The sequence below is a fragment of the Lichenostomus cassidix genome, chromosome 2 (assembly GCF_008360975.1).
Source record: "Lichenostomus cassidix isolate B80296 chromosome 2, HeHo_3.0, whole genome shotgun sequence".
Classification (NCBI taxonomy): Eukaryota; Metazoa; Chordata; class Aves; order Passeriformes; family Meliphagidae; genus Lichenostomus; species Lichenostomus cassidix.
The window spans coordinates 68,649,946-68,673,374 of NC_139482.1; the positions used below are offsets into that span (position 1 = coordinate 68,649,946).

General features: G+C 40.0%; 1 long non-coding RNA gene across 1 annotated transcript in view; it reads right to left on the bottom strand.

The window, feature by feature from the left end:
* LOC146441582 (uncharacterized) overlaps nucleotides 1-23,429 on the bottom strand; it is a 163,168-nt gene that overhangs the window by 46,019 nt on the left and 93,720 nt on the right. Inside the window, exon 3 of the long non-coding RNA XR_014849973.1 lies at nucleotides 12,582-12,700. This is a non-coding gene — a long non-coding RNA (uncharacterized LOC146441582). The remainder of the gene's footprint in view (nucleotides 1-12,581; nucleotides 12,701-23,429) is intronic.

Genomic DNA, 23,429 nt, shown 5'->3' on the forward strand with positions numbered 1-23,429 from the left:
AGAAAATAGCATAAAATACATCTTGAGTTGATTAAAATGGGGCTATGGCTTTTAATCTTTCTTTCAGAACTTATTTTCTTGGAAATATGGCAGATTTATGTCAAGTCCTGTAAGACATCTGATATGGTGGAATGTAGGAGCTTGCTGTTTTTACTAGAGAAGATGTGGATTAGCAGAATTACAAGGCAGGCAAGGAGATACAGAGGATATAGGAGTAACCAATGCTGAAAGGGAATATTGAGAAAACTCAATAATATAAAGGAAATTGGAGAGGCTGTACAATCCTTGATAATGGGAATAAAAGTAGTGAGATTAACATTTAGTGGTTCAAAGAACCTCCACTTGGCAGGTGACAAGTATTTCTGCTGTGAAGAGATTTAGTTGAGTCACACCTACACTGTGAGCCAGGGGATTTGCTTGGAGCATCCCATCACCTGCTGCTTCCTTCTGGCCTGGATTTTTCCAAGGGGTAATGGCTTTAAACTGGAAGAGGGTAGGTTTAGATTAGATATTAGGAAAAAATTCTTTACTGTGAGGGTGGTGAGGCACTGGAACAGGTTGCCCAGAGAAGTTGTGGATGCCTCATCCCCGGCAGTGTTCGAGGCCAGGTGAGATAGGGACTTTAGCACCTTGGTGCAGTAAAAGGTGTCCCTGCCCATAGCAGGGGGTTTGGAACTAGATTATTTTTATGGTTCTTTCCAACCCAAACCATTCTATGAGTTCATGATTTCTACCCCAAAGAAACAAGTTGAAGGTAGTGGAGGTGTGAAAGGATGCTTATTTGGGTGTCTCTGGACATAAAAGTAGAATGCTGAGAAGCACTCCCTTCCCCTCCCTTTATGCAGAATGGCAGTGAGCTGCCAGCATGAATCCACTGCTGCAATATGAACACGAACTTTCTGATCCATCTGCTCCAAAACCATTTATTGCCTTTACAGTAATTTGGATTTGCAATTCCAGCTTGAAATAAATTACGTGAAAGTGTGTTTTTCCAGACATCAAAGCTAACTGGAAGCATCCTGGATTTTCAACTATATTTTGTAAGAAATGATCTTAGTACAGGTTGCAAAGAGATGCTGCAGCAATCCAACAGGGCACCATGCTCCAGGGAGACACTGTAGGGCTTCAATCTGGCTTCCTGGAAACTGCATTTTAGGGTTCACTTGCATTTCCATGGACTTTTATGGACCAGCTCTGACACTGAAATTCAGGGCTCTCTACATAAGTAAGTGGCTGTTGCATGAGCAAACAGATTACCAGAGCTGCCATGCAGGTTACCTACCTGGGCACACAGCTGTGAGGTGTTGTGCAAGTGCCACTGGCATGTGCATTTGCCTATGCAAATGGAGACACTTTATGGGGTTCATCTAAACACACACAGCTCCAGCAGTTGGTCAAGGCCTAGAAAAGCTGTCCAGCTTTAGTACAGTGCAACCCTTGATGGGAACAGGACAATTCCTTTCCACTCACTGATGGAGCAACTACATCTTCAGTTAATGTAACTAAATATAACAAGAAAAAAAAGCCCATATAAACTAAGAGAAAATGTGAGTCTGCATAAAATTTCCTCATCTCTTTCTTCCCAAGCTCATCTCTGATAGGCATCTACACGTTGGTCACATACCAGAATGGGCTACATTGTGAAAGGCTTGAATGCTTTACATATGTTACATTGCTACGTAAGGAAAACAAGTTTCATGCCCTAACTTCTCGAGTTCAGAAAACATTTGTTTTTTCCTAAATCATGAAACTCAAGAAAAGGTGTACTGTTTCACAATGTAGGGAACAGAAAACCTCAATTAGTATAAACCTGAATTAGTAAACCAAAGGGAAAGGGGGGGGAAAAAAAAGGTGAAGAACGTCACTATTCCCAGTTCAAATTATTTGCATTTCCTCATTTTAGTTTCATTTTTCTGTTTGTTTTGTTGTTGGTTTAGGTAGAATGGAGATCGATTTAAATTCACAGTTACTTTTTTTTTCCTGAAAATATTCTAATAAGTCATTTTAACAAGATCAGAATTTTAACAAAGTATTCTTTGAGTAAGAAATCAAATCTGAAGATTTTACAAAAGTTACACAAGTTTTGACAAACGAGAGCTTGTCTGACCCCCAGAAAAGAGGCTGTCTCAGTTTGTCATCACAAGGAAAAGGCAGTTGCTTGAAGAAACCCCAGCCCACATCATCAATTATGCAAGTCCTGTGCTTTTGCAACGTCCATCTCGGTAGACTGCACCTAGGTCTACTAGGTGGAGAATAACTACTGACATGTAATCTTGACCTAAAGAGTTTGTCTCCATAGGAAACTATGGCTAAAACGACACATGTGAACATCATTTCAGTCTATTAGTATGATCTGAAATATTTCATTGGATAAATTGAATAAATTGCTGTCATTATCTTTTTGCCTGAAACCTTCTTCTGAAAACAAAATGGAATTACTGAATAAAATATTCAATTACAATTTTTTTCTCTCCTAATCTGTCTCTCTGTGACTAAGCTAACACTTGCCTACAAAGGTTAGCCTTGGGCTCTGTTGTACAGTCACTTCTGTGTTTCAACATGCTAAGAACTTTTTTAAACTGGAAAAAAATATTGAGCTAGAAAAAGTTACTAGGGTTACTGTTTCTTGACTACTGTTGATATGAAAAGAAGATTTAGGTATTTGTTAGGGTAAAACTATTCAGAATAACAGAAGAAGCTGTGGATGAGCTTATCTAATCCCTCCTCTATATAAGAGCACGTTAGACTTTATTACTGATGTAGTGACCTTACCCTCAGTGGCATAGGGTTAGCTAATAATTCTAGCCAAAGTGCAAAGGAAAGGTGAGCCAAGCATGCCAGAAACAATTGCTAGTAGTTCTGCACACAGAATAAAACACTTTCCTCAGAAAACACCGGATATGTAAAAAATTCTAGCTGATGGTCAGCACCAGAAACGCTTTTTCAAAAGTCAGAACTACAAAAGAACTCCTGGGTGTCCATGGCCTTCTTATTTTTCCATGTCAGCCTTTTTTTTTTTCTGCAGTTTTTTCTCTTATATCCTTTAATTCCTTTCAGTCTCTTGCTCCTTCCTAGTCTTTGGCCTAATATGTATTGTTCTCTCAGCTGCATTCCTAGATAGACCCTTTCTTTTTGTTTGTTCTTTCCTTTCCATGCCCTCTACCATGAATTCTTTTCCTTTCTGGTTATTTGTGAACCCTGGAGTATCAAGATTTCTTGAAACTGTGGTTGGGCAGTACCTGAAGATCCATTACCAGGATACTCTTCTGAAGATTGAACACTTGACATCCTTCTAGTATTAATTAATTATATTTTTTGTGGCTATTTAGAATTTTTCTTTTATAAAAAAACAGGAAGTTAGATTTCATGGTCAAAAGTATTAAATTACATGAACTAGATGCTTCACCTCATGAGAGCTGCCTTTAAAGTCACATTCTCAGCAAAAATTCCAGGTCAGGAATTTATTAAATTAGACACTGACCACTGCTTTTGAATGCTTTCCAATTATCTGTTTTAGTTTGGGACTACCTGTCTGATTAAATTTAGTGGCCTGATGGACTGAAGCTAGAAATGCAAACACTTTTCTAGGCAGACACAAAGTCAGTCTTCAGCATCACTGAGTACAATGAAACAGCAGCTTGCAAAAGTGTCTTTGATCCAGGAGTTTAGGTTAAACTGTAGTGGAGGGGTTTTTATCATGTTAATGAACACATAGCAGAAGAAGGCCAAGGCCAGTCTGGATTTGGATATTTTATCGTTACCAGAATCAAGGCATGGAATTGTAATCCTCTTCAGGAGCCAAAAGCACAGCCCTGAACCACTTCTGCCATTCGTAGTTGGCAACTTTAATCTGTTTTTATCTTCAGCTCCTAGAGAGCAGGAACTCACATGCATTCCCATCAATATGGACACACAAACTTTTGATTTATGGGTATCTAAAATTATGGGTCCTTAAATAAATAGTGACCCCTTAAAAGTGGTAAGCCAGACTAACAGACTTGATTGAATTATGAGTTCTTGATTTACAATTCTTGAGTTTTCTATTTCTTTCTACTAACTATTTGTAGCTTTTTCTGAACAGTGTTAGGTTTTTTTTTTTTCATTTGAAGAAGCTCCTTTAGCAGTGTTACAGCAAACTTCTTCCACTGTTCACATCTTCCATAATTTTTAGCAAACCCTGTGCTGGCTGCTGATTCTTGTGCTGTTTTACTATATTATTTACAAATAATATGATCTCGGTAGATCTGGCCAATACAGAATGATATTAAGATGTCCTGTATTTATGTGTATGTGGACTGAGTGAGCATGCAACATGGTGATTAACAAGTGCTGACAAAACATCCTTACTCCAGTCCAATCCATCAGCCCTCCCTCTAATTCTCTGTGTGGCTACTTCTTAGTAGAAGTGTTCTGGAGAGCAAGATCTTCCTTTATTTTTGGCAAATAGTTTTATAATAATATTTCAGTAACTGAGGACAGAATATAGTTAATAGCTGGAGAAGGCATTTTAATTTATTCAATCTGCTTTTAAATGTCAGCAGTGACCGCACATTTGAAGTTCTGTTGGGCAACTGATTCTATAACCCCAAGACATAATTCACCTGCAGTCAGGGTAAGACAAGTCAAGTAACCTACCAAGGTGGGCCTTAAAAAATTATTAGAAAGATAAAGCAAAAAAACTAGCAGTGGCTAGCAATGGTCACTCAACACTTAAAGAGAAAAAAAAAAGAAGGAAAAAAAATCATTATTCGGAACCAACTAGTTCCACTACAGTTTTGTACTTTGACATTCAGCCTTTGCTAAGCAGAATATATTGGAAAGGACACTTGGGCTCACCACAAGCTTAAAAGTAGGAGCCAGACCTCGGAATTTCGCCAGTGGGATTTGAAAACCAAAAGCAGCAACACAGAGAAACCAAGAATTTCAACTCCTTTGCTCTCAATGGGCAAAAATGTTCCTTTCTTGTTTACTTTTTCTATCCAGAAAAACATATAAACAAGTAAAATAACCCAAAGCCAGCCACAATGCTCCACAGGTGACCTTCATGTGCTATTTGCAGTGTAGGAGAAGGCTGGAGGGAGGGGGAAGAGAAGCAGCAACTTTCATGTGCCTTTTTGCAGGTAATCACCTATGTTAACCTCGCTGTTAGTGCTGTAATGCCTATTTCATCTTCACACCATGTAAGATGTCTGGATTCCTTTGAAACTAAGATTAGTCATTTGCACCTCAAGGGCACTACGATGTTAGTTGTATCTAGCTGCATTTAAACATTAGAACTTCTTTTTCATTCAAAGGGAGAACAACAAAATGACTTTCTGAATCCTGACTCACAGGGAAGAGCCACTTTCTGAATCAGTGCTACCAACTTTGGGCAATACCTGACTCCTGGCAAGTGCTGCTTCTCCATGACCACTTGAGTGCCCCAACACCAAACATTTCTGAGCATGAAGGATCAGATCACTGAGGAACAATGAGTCCAAAAAGTCAGAAACAGCAAAAATTAAAAAAAAAATTCATAGTTTATAATAAGCGCACATTAAAATAACATTTCTGCTCACTTGAGAATAGTGGGTCTGAACAATTTCAAATTCTAAAAGCAGAGAATGGGAACAAGAAATGTTCCAGGATGACATAAGAATCTGGCAAGTTTACCTGTGCTCTGCTTCTTCTAGAGACAAACATGTGGAACTTTCCAGCAAAGAGGGGGTAGAAATTTCCTTTATTTTTCCTCTTTTGGTTCTCTCCCTTATATCCTGCTGTTGTTAGGAAACATCACCCTTTCAAGCTTTATGAAATACCTGATATTATCATTCCAGCTGGGAATGGATATCTTTTTTGTAGATTTTCAGTTGTCACAATACTTGATTACTACAACACATAACTTGAAGGGAGACAGATGGAAAGTGTAAAAGTTTCCAGCTTAAATATTGAACAAAGAACCTCACCAAAAATGGCTTAAATTGATGTCCACTTTTGTAATAACAACCTATGTTTGTTCCAGCTCATATATCCAATTTCAACTTTCCAATCGAAAAACTTTAAAAAAAATTTAAGGAAATATTTATCTATCAGAAATTCCCAATTTCACTGATAAAATAAGGAGATAAAAACTTAGTGTATGATTACAACATTAATTGTCACAAAGTGCCGAACCTTGTCATATAGGTAAATAGGATCCTAAATTCTGTTTGCACACCTCACTACCAATGAAATCTACAGTTATGAAACCTTTTTTCTTTTTTTTTAGTTTTGATAATTGGCTTGTTATCATCAAAGGCACAAGTTTCTCAGGGGATTGAAATTTCAGCAATACTGCACTGAGAATTCATACAAATATTTGACAGTTAATGAGACATGGTATAAAGACCCCAAAGGATGCAAAACAATCTAGACATGCAAAATTATTTGGAAATGGAGGGGCAGCAAGAAGGAGAATGAAAACCTCCATTTATGTAATAATGAGAGGCACCAGCACACCCACTTGTTTTGTCTCTGCCTTCTTCCAGCCTTTCACTCTCCTCCTATAAACAAGCAAACACCACCCCTGTCATCTTCTGTAACAGACTTTGTAATAGTCATAAATGTTTTAATATATATATAAATGGAGAAACAACTTTGTTGTTTCCATTTTGCTGGCAGAATCCATATGCTCTTGTTTCCATATCTGCATCTTTGAACCATTTTCTGCATGATATACTTTTCTCCACCATGCTGGTTTCTTGCAAAATATTGTCTTAGTTTAGAAATCCTCCTATTCTTTTTCATCCTTTCCCTGTAACTACCACTCTCTCAGTCAAGTTCTGGAATGTTTCTTTCCCTCTGGGCTTGATATTCATTTATTTCTTCTCAGAGGCAGAAATTACATCAACCCTGAATGCAGGACACTAGGCACATGTAGACATGAGAATTATGCTGTTTCTTACAGGAAAGTATTCCCAGGCTGCTTACTTAGTATTGAGGTCCTCTGTAACAGAGACTTAATGCAGCCAATATACTAAAATCATAGTGATTCTCCAGTAGTTCCCATCTGATTGGAATTATCCTGAAAGACACACTCCCAGACTTAAGTAACTGAAGACAGTCCCAAAGATGAGAGGAGAATTTCCCTTAGGCCCAGACCCCATTCCATCATTCCAAAGGAGCCTTCTTGATACTGCAGATGCTTCATGCTTTAATATAAAATAACACTTTTTAAAATAAAGAACTTTCTCTTCATACTTTAATTTCCACGAACCTTGAGCAAGAAATTTTTTATAAGAATCAGCCAAGCTTTACAAGCCTTGATGTCAGAAAAGCAGTGCAAGTTTGCCTCAGATTTGCAGGGCCAGCTCACGTCCCACAAGCAAAACCAGCCTTTGCTTTTCCCTGTCTGTCAATTTCCCAAGCCCATTCATCAAGGTTGATCTCATTTTCTTAACAATACAGAGCTGTTAGAGCAGTGAAAAAGCTGTTTATATGTATTTTACTTTATTTTAATAACAAACCAAGAAGTGACCTGAATCTGAAACCAAAAAATTCTGTAGAAACCAGCCATCTCTACTTTAAGGTGACAAAATATTGAGGACAGCAGATCATATGCTTCCCATTTCCCTGTGTCTGCCCTTAAACTCTGGAATAAGATTAGATAAAAATGGTTTTTTCTTTAAAAAAAAAGGCAAACCAAACCGCTCCACTTCAAATTCACAGTTTAACCACATATCAACCTTAAAACATTTGTGTTTTCTAGCCTGTACCTATAGGTTAATAACTAATCTCCAGAGGATTGGAATAATGGCTCTTTCATTTTTAACATTTTAGTATCAGTTTCATCCGAGAGACAATTGCTGGGGAATTAATATTTCAGAGACTCAGCCACTGCAGGGCAGGGGCAGGGAAGGAGAGCAGGCTGAAGAAGAGGCTGATTCTGCTTCACTGTCTAGTTCATGGCTTCCATACACTGCTGGAGGACCATGTGACTACTAGAATCGACTCTCCTAGAGGTCAATTCACTGCTGGACATAAATGCTATGTAAAAGGTAATGTTAAACACAGCTGGGCTGCAATATGCCCATCTACTCAATTACAGCAAAAATCAGAGGACATTCCACCCACACATGGCAGGAGATATTAACTCCACATAACATGCTGAACTGCAAGTTTATATCGGGATATCTGGGGAGAAGTCTGGACAGCTCATCCATGTTGGCTAAATAGTTTGTTTCAGAAGCAGAGAGCTAGGCTGGTTTTCCCCTGGGAAACAGTGTTTTGTGACACCCTCCTACAGAAGCAGTACAGTAGCCTGTCCCACTGCTGGTTACAGAAAGCTGCCCTATGGAGCAGAATTTCAGGAGAGCTCATCAGATGCTTCTGGCAACTGCCTGCCAATTGAGTTGCACATGGACAACCTCACTAAATTCAATTAAGCAACCTTGCAGTTGCAGGCAGGGCAGACACCCTGGCTGGTGTTTGAACAACTGGGATTTGTACTGCATCTGCCTCTAGTCAAGCACAGGATTTGGATTCAACATATTTTAAAACCAGCATATGCACACACCACAGGATACAAGAGTCCAAGTTATAAGTTGTATTCTCTTTTTTTTTTTTTAGTTCACCTGATAGCTGATGGGTGCTACTTTTCCCAATGAGGCTACACCTTGTAGGTATGCTGACTTCAGTGGAAAGCAGAATTGGATGGAAAACCAAACATAGCAACAAATCATGGAACCGTTATTCATGGTTATTCCTTGTCTGATGGCAAGGAATAGGCACAGCTGCCTTTGAAAGTGCACACCTAGCCACATAATCATTCTACAATTGCTTCTTAATGCAAAGGATAAAGCCTTTCACCTCCTTTCAGCCTTTTCCCATGGCCAACACCACTGTTCTGTAATAACTCATCTCTGAGTAACAAAGTAAACAGCATTACAAAATAATTTCTGAAGCCAAACATCTGATAAAGATGATTAATGCCTCATGAAATGCCCAAGTCATATTTGCAATAATTGCAATATTTGAGATGGATAAGAGGAGAGAATTATAGGATTTGCTGTAAGGCTGAATTATCTACAGGAAGTTCATGTGAAAGTCACGCTACCATCTAACTCGCTGGTACCTGCCAGGCATACTCCTTAACAGCTGGCTTATTTGTTTTCTGGATTTTGGAATTAGAACAGTTAGAGTTTTGAGACAGACTTTTTAAAGCTACCTTCATAAATACCCTCATTCTTGAGAGAGACTGTATTGGCCTAGAAACTGCTGCACAAATCCAGAAATCTTCTCCAGTGATCATGGTTTTGGGGTATTCTTGAATGGCTGCCCAAACCAAAATTTCACAATGTTTGTTCAAGACAAAGTTTGCCAGCAAGTACAATGTTCCTCCAAAGAAAAGTGACGTATTTCTTGTTCTGAACAACTTACGTATGTTCTGTAGTTTCACAGCATGACAAAAATGTAAATGTTTGGCACATGCTTTGGGGGAAGGAAGAGTCAAAGGTACTTTCTTAGAGGGCTTCAACCGCTTCACATTGTATAGACCATAAACTGTGAGGAGAATTATGGATAACTTGCCTTTTTTTTCCTATGATAGAATAAAGGAACTCTCTCCTGTTTATAATCATAGATTGTCTCTGTAACCAGCTAACACACAATATGATAACATTAGATGAAAGAAAAATATGAAAGAGAAGATATTACTGTTGGCAGTCACCTACTCCAGAGTTCTCATATTTATTCAAGAAAAATTATTATTATTATTATTACATCATTTTGTTAATAATGACTGAACACTTTGTAAGGATTGTTAAAAGCTAAATTCACAACTGGAGTTGTTCTGACTGGACATAACTGTTTTGTTTTGCTTTCATGATGCCTTAAGGTTCTCTCTTATAGTCAGTCACTTCTCTGATGCTAATGAAAAGCTTTGCTGCAAATACTCCAATTTAATTATTATTCTGTGACCACTCCTATACCCCCCAGCCCCAAATTGCACCAACATGAACACCAGTGGCAAACAAGCACAAACAGGGCATGAAAAAGGTCAAAGAAAATTTGTTTTAAACTTTAAATAAGTATTTCTGCAAAACTCTTCTCAGCACCTGCTGAGTCCTTATAGCCCCTAGGATTTTCTGTACTCCTGCAAACTGCTCATTTCACATGCAGAGGCAAGGAGGAAATATCTGGAAGAGGAAAGCTGACACTGAGGAAGATCCTTCTGCAGACATTTGCACCTATCATGTGAAACTCCAGGCTGCCCTGAACACTCACAGTGTAGCGGGGGAGGAATGCAGGCAGACTTTTCCTCCATTTCTAGTGCAAACAAGTAGACACAGGGAAACACCTTGCAGGTCCAGCCGAGGAAAGGTGGTGCACAGGGGATATGGCTGAGCCACCATACTCTGCTTTGTACAAGTCAGTTTTTATAGCAGGCTACACAGCCATCTTTTTCTTAAGGCATGCTGCAATATCCAGTTGTTTGCAGCTACCAGCAGAAAGCCTGGTGGTTTAGCACATACAGATTTATTTCCAGACTTTTGTTACCCACCAGAAGACTCAATAAGGAACAGAGACACCATTACTTGAGCCACTTCCTGTGACTGCAAAATCCCAGAGCAGGAGATGGAGCATGCCTTGCTCTAAAGGCTGAACACTGAGGGCAAAGCACAGCTGCCAGTGCTTCTCTGCCCAGTCACCACAACTGCTGCAGGAGAAACTGATGGAGTTGGCATGACCTTTGTCTGCTCCTCTGGTGTTCCTCTCATTGATTCTCCAGAATGTCCTTGAGTAAATCCCACTTCCTCCCTTGTTAGGAAGAAGGGAAGCTGGTCTAGAATCAGCTGAGTCACCATCACTGGTGCAGTTGCCCAGCACTTGCTGGAATGAAGGGAACCCTTTTTTACCCATGCCCGACTTGATATTGCACCACCCTGGCCTATAACAACACATTTTTGGAAGTACTTGTCAAGAGTGACAATTTTGCTAACAAACACTATGGCAGAGGAGCATTAGAAAACAAGCAAGCACAAAAACCTGCAGTAAATGAGACTTCAGAAACAACAATATTTCTTCTATTTACAAGGAACAAATAACCTAATCTGTGTCAGGAATAAATAGAAATCAGCCTCCAGCCTTCACAAATTAATAATCATGTGTAGAAAACATAGTGTTTTTTTTAAAATGAAGATGTAATTTGCAATTAACTAAGAAACAAGAACTATTTTTTCTAGAGCCAATCTATTGAGGTTTTTAAAACTGGCATATTCTGATCTCATCTGTTTCCCTATGGGCAAAGGAGCCAATCTTGAGCTTTCCTGTTGCAGATCAAAGTGATGGCCACAAATGTTAGTAAAACAAAGTCTCCCCTAGTGTCAGGCAAAACAGGATAAAAAGCAAACAAGCAAAAACTTCTGCACAAGGATATAGGACAAAATGGGAGAGCACTTCTGCCATGCTAAGAAAGCTGAACATCTACTGAATCTTGGATTTCAACAAACACAACATTATTATGATAGGAGACTGGTTACCATATATGCGTCAACTCTCTGGGGAATCTGATTTTTATTTTCCTTCCTGTTCAAGGGACAGTTGTTCATATATTTATTTGCACTGCCATAACGTGGAGATGCAGGCTGTGATCAGAGGTCCATTGTGTAAGGTGCTGTACACACAGTTTATCAAAACAGCCTCCGCTTCAGAGACCCTCCAGTCTAAACAGGGAAATTCTAGAAGCCCCAAGGGGAAACAAAAGCTTGTAAGGTTTCCAAGAGAGAACCAGAAAGTCTTTGGAAAAGCATCTTTGGGTGGCATTTCAGACTAAACGGAAATCTTGATGTTCCCATTTCAGTGATATATTTCCTTGGATTTGTGTCATTAGGAGTCTTCCCTGTATTTTCTCAGCAATTAGATCAAAAAAGTTGCAGGTAATAAAACTGAGGCTTGAAGTTTGTGCCCATAGCAAAACCTAACTAGAGTACCTTTCTATCAGAGATTCACTGTTTAATTAATCCTCAAAATTTGTTTTCAAACATCAGGTACCAGAAATTTACTCCTCATCTGCAGACACCACAAATTAATTGTTACTCCACTACTTGTTCCATCTTTCTTGAAGATTAAGAGAACTTGGAAAAACACAGAAAAGTTGTCCACATGAGTGACTCACATGGGGGAGAGAGCAATAAAAATTCTCAAGGCAAGTTCACTGGGGTATTTTAAAAATTAAGACCTGAAATATCTGGAGAAGGACACTTTGAAAATCACCTTTCCAAAGAAAATGACACCCAGACTTGTATATGTAAAAAAAAAACCCCAAGCAAAACAAGAGAAACAGATGTATTCTATATATATTGCATTCATTCAGAGACAAAATTATCAAATATACAGCACAATGAAATATCACCCTCTAAATATAAATATGTGCCAGAAAGAGAAGTGTGGGCATTTTAAGCAGAAAAGAAATAAACAGTGGGCAGGAAACAAGGAGCTTAAGGAGATGCACTTTACTGGGAATGCCACTGCTTGAGAGCATAATCCTCCTTCTCTGTTCTAGAAAACAAAAGGATCAAGCAGGGAACACAAAATCTCAAGGGTAACACCAAGGTCATGCTTACCTTCATGTTCATACAGAATCACAGCATCATGAAGCCCCTTGTCTGTGAACCTCCTCTTTTTACCCAGCAATGGTGTACTCCCTTTGGTCTCTGAATGGACTTCATGATTCTCTAGGAGTCTGCAAAGAAAGAGATGGATAGACTGAAAATATCATTTCTCCTCAGCTGCATGGTTGGCAGAGTGTCATCACTTAAAAAATTATTTCTCCTAAAGGGTTAAATTATTTCTTACTTCTGCCCTACACCTTGGCAAGAAGTGGAGATCTTATAAAGAGTGTTACTTCTGCTGGATGTACTGGAGGATAAGGTAAGAAAAAGGAGAGAGTGAAAAAGCAGCACATGTCTCACTGGTTATTCAGACCAAGTTGCACTCCCTTAGCCTTCCATTGTGGACATAAGTAAAATATATTTATATTCCTATAGAAATACTGCTGCTATATCAGTGTACAAAACTCTGACATGGAAATTCACTAAATTTTTGGAATGTAACGGAGAACAAATTGTTAAAGAATTCACAAGCAGTAGTTAATTGGTAGAAGATGTAAATGCTAGCCATTTTACCACTTATGTAGTTAGGTTCTAATCTTATGTTTCAACAGTTGAACATAGTAAAAATGCTTCATTCAGGTCAGATTGCAAGTGTTGTTTTTCTTCTAAGCAAATAATGGCAGAACCTACTTCGGCACTGCTAGCTGTTAACAGCACCATAAAGGATTTGTTTTTTTGTACACCTCTTCTGAGTTGCAAAAAATGTTAATCCCTGATAGAACTGGAGGAGCTAATTTTGTAAAAAGCAGAACATGCCTGATTTAGTAAAGGGATTTCTGTTCTGAAGCTTTCAAATCTCTTGTTCACCTTCCTGTCAATCACTGAAGTGAATCAACCTTTTAGTGGAAGAACGTCATCTAATCTGGTGAGGGAAAAAAAAAAAAAAAGAGGGTGTAAAAAAAACTAGTTCAGCAGTATGGCAGCCCTGGAACAGTCTGTGTTCCAGACTTGAGATTCTAAATTCTTTAGGTGACAAATGACCTTTAAAAGTACATAGATGCGAAGAGCAAAGGGAGTTGACAGCCCAAAGTATTTGAAAGAAACCACAAGTCAAGGACTCGGCAGTAGGCAGGCTGACCTGGCCAACTTCACCACTGTCAGCTTCTGGTAGCCTTCCATTTCAAAGTAAGGAGGAGGCTGCAGAGTTGTTGGACAGTATCTGCTAAAGCATTGCGATGTAGGCATTTTTATAAATTTTGCTGACAACAAACGCCTAGAAAGTAAGTATTTTACCTGACATGGACGCAATACTCCTTCAAACCAGCTGCTGTGCCCTTGTATGATTGAAGTCATTCTTAAGACAGTGGCTTCTAGGAGGTTTGTTTTCATTTTTGTGGGGTTTTTTTGTTATTGTTTGGTTGGTTGGGGTTTTTTTAACTTGAACTCTGAATAGCAAAATGAGTCTAAAATATGCTGAATGCTTAAGCCACTGCCATTCAAGTGGAGATTTGATCTGGAGCAACAAATTACTGAAATTTTAATAATTACGGGAAAAAACACTGACACTTTAACAAAGCACTGAAGAAATGAAAACCTGGAATCTCATACTTTTAGTTTCTATTACTTCACCACTCTTCATCTGACCATGTTATTTCTCTCTGGATCATTAACTGGATCTACTATAAAATCTATACAGCAGACAAAGAGGTCCCTATGCTTTGGATCAGCTATCCTAATCTTGGAAATTCTTTTTTTATAGTGAAGTTTTAAGGCTTTAAGAAACATGCAGCCTTTGTTATAACTTACACAGGAAAAAATTTCAACTCTAAATTCAGTAAATTAAACCTAATATTGCCAAGGACCACAATGAAGAGAGATATTCATTCAATATGCTTTCCACTAGGGTCAAGGACTAAGGTCATGGTTTATGCTTGTTTCGTATGTAATGAACATGAAAGATGCAAAAGGATTCCATTTTAGGACAGAATCAAAATGAGCTATTTAATATACTAAAAGCTAGTGCATACTGGGTTGCAAGCCCACAGCGTTCCACAGTGTCAATTGCTGCCTAAGCCATTAAAGAAATTAAATGGATTGAGTTTCAAAAATAACCTGTGAGCTATTGAGAAATAACTTCTGCAGCCCCTCAAGACAACCTATTACCAACTGCATGAAGATTAGAGTAGCCTGAAACCCTCCCTTGGTTGCACACTGGGTGGGAACATGCACCCCAAGCCTTCCAGGCTAAATAGGAGGCTCTTATGAGCTTGAACCACCAAGTGAAACTCTTCACTTCCTTCAGCTTCGCACAAAGACCACATAATGCCATGATTTTGCATTCTCTGAGTACCCACAAATCAGGCCAGCAGCAAAACTGGCCTAAGTTTATGCAAAAGATGCAAGTTAATACTGCTCACAGCTTGTAAGCTGCATGGAAATAAACTGTTATCTGCCCAGCTACAGGTGGTGGCAAAAATTTCCCACCTGCACATTTCCTGCATGATTTTTTTTCTCGTTCTGGCATTTCTTAGCCTATTATGTGGTAATTGATTACCACCACTGGGGAGATAAAACAGCTCTTCCCTGGCAAGTGCAGGAGAATTGCAGAGATAATTAATTAATGTTTTACTATGCAAATAAGATATTCCTTTACAACTGGAATTTTTCATAGCATTGTATTATTATACAAAGACTTAAGCTCTGGTTCAGGAAATCTCACAACCACAAATCATAGGAAGCTGGAAGTGCATCACTGCTATTGGCTCTTTCCATACATTATTCCCTTAGACATCCACATTTGAAACCTTTGGAGACCAGGATTCAGGGCTAGAAGAAAACTTAGTCTGGCATGGCACAGCCATTCCTTCATGTGAGAGAGCACAACTTCAGAAGGACGTTTTTACACCATTTACTTTCTTCTCTCCAAATGCCAGTCCTGTTGGGTTGCTCTTCCACTAGGTGTACAACATGAAAGTCAATTCAGGGCTAGATGAAATTTTAGTGAACAAGAAGTTTGATTCCACTGGATCAAAACCAGCCAAATTCTTGAATCTTGTAATGACTGAATTCAGCTCCAGGAAAAATAACAGCAGAGATGTTGTGACAAAAACAGCCCAAGGATCCCGTTGTAAGGCAAAAAAATGAAAGAACATGAATTAGCGTGTGTGGGAAGAAAAACTGGGCACTGTCCTGGTCTTGAGATTTTTTTTATATTTAATTATTTCCTCCGCATAGATATTTCAGGTATTTTATTATAACAATTCACCGAGAAATAAAGATTCCTGTTATACAATATTTTCAGCTTCTGGGAAAACTAGAGTCTGGTGTTTAAAGACATATCCAGCTCCTCCAGTGGATCACCTTTTCTTCTCCATCAGCTGCCACAGTCACTTCACTTACTGGCTTGGATTCTGCATTTTTATGCATGTACCAGTTCCTGCAATCTCTAACACTTCACATTGGTAAGTCTTTGCCTAAAACCAAGTATGAAAACAAAAAGGAAAAGCTGGAAGACTAGTAAAATATTCCTCCAATTTTAAGAAAAAGAATGTTGTTTAGCTTTGATAAAAAGTTGCTGTCGCATTTCTATTAAAAAGAAAAGTAAAAAAAGCCTGGAAAACAAATCTACAGCCTTGTGTGTCTCAAGTAGTTACCAGTGGTGCTTATCCAGGCTTTGAAGGATGGTTTTCCCATGGTCCCATCTCTCAGAAAGTCTTTCTCCCATGTTTATTACAGGTGCCTACTAAAAAAAGAGTTTGTGATGGTACTTTTCCCTTTGACTAACTTATTTTTTCCCCTGCACATTTATTTTAGAAAAGCTGTGGGAACTTATCTCTGAAAATTCTATTCCTTCATCAAATTTAGCTAAAACAATGAGTTCAAAAGTTTCCAGAAGGGTGGCTCAAGAGGATACAGCACACATAAGTCTACAGGCCCACAGGTAGTAGTTTTGGCTCAGGTCTCTACGAAATACAGAAAGATAATAAATCCATGCTCAAAGGTAGGCTGAGAATCCTCTGCTAAACTGAGCAGAGAGCATTAAATGGCCAGGCCACCAGAGAAGAGGTGACATGGTTGCACAACCCAGCTCTACCGCCAGCAGGAGCAACAACCAGGAAACAAGCAGCTGGGAGCACACAAGGAACAAAAGGAAAGAAAAGGAAAAAAAAAAGGCTTTGCTAGCTGATCTGGTTGATTGATGTGATTAATTGCCACCCACGCAGGTAGGTGTTGCTACTGTTTATTTAGCATTCTGCCAGCAACAAATGTTTGGGACTCCTGGTTGCTTCATGGCCTTTGTCTACCTGGAAGTCAAAACCAGTTGTATCTTATGCATCATCACTGACTGAACAAAACACCAGGAGCACAAGATAAACAATCCTAAACAGCTGGATGCCGGGACACTGCATGCTCTCCCCACCTGCCAGAGAGCCAGGAGCAGTGGGATCCAGGCAGCTCCTTATACAGCTCCTTCTCTTCTATGCCTTCTTCCGCAGAAAGATGCTGGTATAGCACCAAGAGACTCATGGCTAGGTATATTCTTAGAACCTTGTGAGCTGAAAGATTTAAAAGTGTCTGCTTCATGTGCTGTTGGCAAAGACAAAGGAAACAGGGAGGGCAAAGGGGAAAAAATGACATATCAGGACTGTTCCACTGAGGAAAGAAACCGAAATTTAAGAACATATAGATATTGCAAAAGGTGTCTTGGAGCAGGAACCACTTTGATTTTGTTTTTTGCTTCTGTACTTAAACATCCTGCCTGAACTGATTTTAATAGAAACTGCTGCATTTACAATGAATAGGTAAAATGGAAGACTGTATTCTAATTTACAATAAACATATGCATTTTTATTCCACAATTAGTGATTTCGAAAAATCTTTTCCAGCTTCAGTCATGTCTGAGAAGTATATTTTGAAAACATCTCTGCAAGTGTTCAAAGGTTGAATGACTGTTCTCTTTTAGCCACTGGCATATGTAAGGATATATTACCATTCCTCTGTCAGTTAGAGCAGTTAGCACTTCAAGTATCAAATATGCTTGAAATTTCAAGTATATTTCAAGTAATCTGTCTTGCAATCTGATTTATTCTCACCGGTTTCCACATATTAAACATAGCAACGGTATGCACCAAGGATACAATAACTGGAGCCATGTCAAACATTTTTCTAAGGTTTCATTTTCAGTCTAGCTAATTTTTTTTCATCATGTCAGGACTTCCCAACCTCTCACCAAGTCTGTGAGCACACCTCCTTTAGTAACACGCACAGCTACACGTCTCTTCTCAAGAAGCAACATGCACTTAGATACTTGTTCCAGTGCAAAAGAAAAGCTTATCTATAGGAATACATACTTTCAGTCAACAGTCAATACCCTAGAAGAGAGGAGACATGGGAGAAAAAAAGGCAAGTTCCTCATTAGATCTGTTAAAAAAGAAAAGCCATAGAGGGAGCTTGGAGCACTTTGTGTCATGCTGCTTCAGTGCTTTATCTTGGCCAGGGAACATACTGAGTGTGGTTTTCCCAGCTGAAAATAGGTGTCTATTGTTTTCACTTTTGGTAAGAAGCCAATTAGTTGTCAAACATAGTCATCACAAAATTGCTAGTGTGCATGGCAAAACAAAAAGTACTTTTCTTACATGTTCACTTTGTCAGAAACAAATTATAATGCAAGAATTTCCAGCAAGGATGGGTGAGGGTTATATCCTTGTTCACAGGGCAATCAAGATGCAAACCTTCCTGCTCAGCTAGACTTGAGCTGATGAGGAAAATGGGTAAGGATTTGTAGAAGACTGGTCTGTAACACCCAGAATAGGTGTTACACAGAATGTTTTAAATACTACAGGACAACTCCTCTCACATAATTACACCACCTCCAGATATGGGTTCCAATATACACAGTCAGATGCTGAGATTTTTCTTTCTATTGTCAGTGACATTTGAGAGGACATGAAGAGAGCTGCACTGTCACAGGTGACTGAAGCCAAAGTTGCACAGCACCAGAAAGGATCAATCTCCACCAGCACGGAGCAGCAGCAACAGATTTGAGATACAACACACGCCTGCTTCCGCCTATTAGGATTGCAGCATTCTTTCAGCACGTAATTAGTACTGCTTACCTGTCTTAGCCAATACTCCTCTGCCTAATATGCGGCATTAAAACTAATCACCCGAGTATCGCAAATGCCACATTTCCAGTTCAGGGATACAGGGTGCCCAACCACCCAGTCCTTCATACAGCCAACATGACCGTCAGCAGAGCAGTTTTCAGTAAGAACACGCAGTGCCTCCAAGCCTAATGAGCAGCTGTTTGGGCAGGGGTTTCCAGCTGCCCTTGGAGTCCAGTTGAGCAAGCTCAGGTGTGGCTGTGTCCAGCCTGCCAAGACCTATCATGCCTGGGGCTTCTGAGACTGGTCATTGTGTGTGTACAGTACAGCGAAGGATGACAAACAGCTAATGCATGGCTGACCTTTCTTAATATTGCTTAAATCCTTAATCATTTGCTTTGCCTGGCCACAGCAAAGCTAACCATTAGCACCAGAGACAATGGCTACTGAAGGCACCAGAGCTCTGGGCTAGCTGTGTAAATAGATCTCCAGAAGGTTAGCAAAGGCCAGTGACCATTGTGGTCTACCAGCTTCTTGTGGTTTAAACCCAGCAGGCAGCTCAGCCCCACACAGCCACTGTGGAATGGGGAAGAGCCTCAGAAGGGTAAAAGGGCAAAACCTCATGGGCTGAGATAAAAACAGTTTACTAGGTAAAGCAAATGCTGTGTCCACAAGCAAAGAAAATTAAGAAATTAATTTACTACTTCCCATCAACCATCTCCAGAAGAGCAGGGCTCTGTCACACGTAACAGTTACATGGGAAGGCAAATGTCATAGCTCAAAATATCCCCCTCACATTCTTCCTTTCCCACAGATTTTATTGTTGGGCATGGTGCCATGTGGTACTGGGATATTCCTTTGGCCAGCTGGGATCAGCAGTCCTGGCTGTGTCCTCTCCCAGCTTCCTCACTGGTGGGGCAGAAGGCAGAGCAGAAAAAGCCTTGATGCTGTGCAAGCACAGCTTAACAATAACCAAAACACCCCTGTGCTATCAACCCCTTTCACCTCAAATCCAAAACAGAATGCCATGCAAGCTACTATGAATAAAATTAACTCTTTTCCACACAAAAGCAATACACAGCTGAATATATGGTCAGGAAGACCATATATTTTGCCCATTATAAAGAGATAAACCCATGCCTATGTCAAACCCAGATGTGACTCTTCCACACTGGTGTTGTATATACCCCACCGAGGACAAAGACCACATACATCTACAGCATCAACTTGCATTCCTAGACAGGCCTTCATTTCCTAAGACCACTGAGTCTGCACAAGGCTGCACTTGCCCTACTACCCCTTGGGAGGCACAGACTCTTCCCTGTTCACCGAGCTGGTGTGCCTGCTGATCAGGCAGCATGTCCTGGGTGAGACAAATCTGCTTTGGAATTTGCATTTACCCAGAGCCCCTGAGCACTGATGGACCAGGCCTTTCCACCAAGGTGACATCAAACTCCTGTGAATGCTGATGTATGGAAGAATTAACACAGTAAGTGCTTGTTTTCACTTCATATACTGTACATGAAATTAGAATGAGGGATACTTGGCCTCTTGGTCAGGTTTAGCTGGAGATACCCAAACCAAATGCCCTTTTCCTCTCATACCTCTCTTTTATGTTTACCACAAGCATGTGTTACACATAGGTTTGTGTTCTCTTTACAGTGGCAGGTACCATGTCTAATGCTCTGTTCCCACCATGTGCACAGCTGAATTTGTATATTACACAAGGCATGCCATCCATGTTTCTTTTCAGTTACTTAAGAGGATGTTTTTCCCTGAGGCACAGTTTCTGTTTAGCTTGTTTAGATGCCACAAATCCAAACCATTGGGGGAAAAAAAAAATATATATATAGTCAAAGAATGTAAAACCAACACTGTGAAAGACTGATCCTGGGAGGGAGCAGATGCAATGCAGTTTTAAAACTCCTGCAAACAGTTTGCCTGTTCCTTTGATGATGAAAGCAAATTTTACTGAAGTGACAGCAGTTGATTTTCTGCAAACACACAAATGTCTTCCTGCAAAGCAAGGCCAATAAATAAGTATATATTTAAAGGCAAACAGAATTGACACATTGATACAACATTAAGAAAAGCATCAGGATCTTCTGCCTCCCATTCCACAAACATTCTTGTGTCAAGGCTTCCTTCCTGCAGCAGGCTCACCTTCACTAATATCCTCTTGCCTTTGCTTTTCTCCCAACAGCAGGCCAGAGGAAGGGACAGTCTCCTCTAGTGCAGTAGGTTAGCTGCTCTCATGTCCCAAAATAGCAACTTGTTCAACTGACACAAAGGAAAGAAAACATCCTTGCATCCTGTCTTGCTGCCAGCTTTCAAAAGGTAATTAAACATCCCCCTCTTTCAAAGAGCAGAGTTCTCCAGAACCACGGCATTTGAGCTCTGATGTTGTCAAACATCAGGGGGTTGCTTAAGCTTTGACTGACCTTTTCAAAGACCTACAAGCAATTTAATGGGAGCCCTCCTTAGTGGTGACAGAAATGTTCCATTATCTGCTTCCTACTTTCTAGATTGCTTGGGTTAATGGAGAGCTTTAGCTCTCACGGTCATGAGAGTAAAACCAAGCCACTTCAGGCAGACTTCAATTAATCTGTATTTTCAGTGCAAAGAAGAGCTTTTCTGTGTAAAACTTAGTGTTAGCTTGATCATGTAAATTTTTTCTCTGGTTCTGTTCTATTCACCTGCCATTTCTTTCTTATCCTCAACAAATTGTAATACCTAAGTGCTATAAAGGTCCAATCCCACTCCCAAACTAGGAAATCGTAATCTCCATGTGTCCCAAGACCATCTGTCCATCTCAGAGCTGAAAATGAGTAGAACTGGCTCTGAAAGACCTGCCTGCAAGTCAAGCTCTGTGGGTATCCAGCACACCACGTATCAGTTTCACCTTCTTCTTTCCTATCCTACACACAAGATGCTGCAGAGACAGAAGAAAGGAGTCAGACAGATAGATGCTATGATGGGTGAGAACTCCTTGAAAGAGGAAAACTTCCTTGTTTGTTTGCAATCCACTAGAAGCAAAAAAACATTAGGGAGCAGAATTAATCTCAAAATTGATTCTACAATTCATATTTGTTTTCCTTTTCTTTTCATTTTTCCTTCAAACTGAGTCCAGAAGCAAATGCTGGATAGAATTCTGCAGGCTGCAAAGCAGTAAACAACCCACTCATTCCAGGGGAGATCTGCTCAATTAAGAACCAATAAGTTCAGCTGTTTCATAATTTTATTGTTTGCTGAAAAGTCCCTGGAACAGAGGCCCCCAGAGAAACAAACCTTCACAGCCAACATGAGATGAAGAAGTTGTACTTTTTCCTGTTCTTGGACTCACTCAGGCAGGACTCTTCAATCTGTAAAGTGGAAACGAGGCCCCTGCCATGCCATCCAACATTCAGCCACTTGCTTTTCCTCAAATAAAAGGTGAGAAGAGCAACAGACTGCTTTTCAGCTGGAGACAGCCCTACAGCTTGCCAGCTAAGGGGCCAGCTGGCTCAAAGCAAAACTCTAGCTTCTGCATTTTGTTTTTGCCTCGGTGAGATCATTCTCTGCACTGCCTTCCCCTCCTTCCAGTTTTCCTCTGCTTAGACCATGTAAAATAATTACTGGCAGGAAACTTGTCTCTCCATTTTCTTCCCCTCTTCCCCAGACATCCAAGGTGCAATGATGTTTTGAGGCAATCCAGGAGTTTGAAAAAAGGAATAAAAATCCCTGCATTGATCTCCTTCCACAGCACAGTTATGACATAAGCATCCTCTTTGCTCCCCTTGCAAGGTGAGAGAGAAGACATGGGGATACCAAAGCTTCTGAGCAGCATACAATCACACTATGCAAAACAACCTAAGTAATTTCAAGACATGCATGGTGTGGTGAGGATTAGTGAGCATTTTGTCTCAGCCCAGGTAATAAAGGAAGATGCTTAAGGCAGCAGACTCTGGTCCTGCCTGTGCTAGAGTCTGGGAAAGCCAAGGTTGCTGCTGTGGGCAGGAAGTGGGGGTGCAGGATTACCACCATGCAGGGGTGATGGAGGGAAGGGCAGCCTCCCAGAAACAGCTGTTACTTTCCCCAGATTCTCATCATACAAAAGAAGGAGCAGCAGCCAGCCTGGATTTTCTTCAGGGCACTTCCCCAGCTTGGTGGCAGGAGCAGACAGGCATTAGCTCTTTTACCTTGGGCCAGCAAGTTTAATTCTGCCAGACCTACCAAAAAGATGCCTGAACTGGCCATGCTCAAACAGAGGTCACGGTCATACCTTGAGAGCTTCAAGAAAATCACAGCAACCATAATGGCCACAACAAATTAAAGCAATGCGTCAAACAGTTGCCGACATTTCTGGAAAGTACCTTTGGATTATGCTTCTAGCAAAACACATCCTCACCAAAACCACACAAGTTTTGTAGCTGAACAGGGCAAAGGGGTGTTTGGACTAGTTTTTCATTTGTTTGTTTGGTTTTTCACACCAGCTGCTGTAAATTTAGAAAGGAAAATAGTGTGATAAACTAGAAATTACTAAGTATGTATTTTTATTACCAGTTCAAAGCTCATGGTCAAGCAGAGGGCTGCTTTGTAAGTTACCTGACTGCATCCAAACATAACACCAAGTCTGAAAGTGATTTATGAAAGCATCAGTGATATACTAAATTGGCCCCAAACTGGGCTGTCACTGGTCATATCACTCTTGAGATAAAACCACCAAGCACGATAGAGTAACTTTGTATAAGCACCGGGATAAACAAAAAGCAAGTCC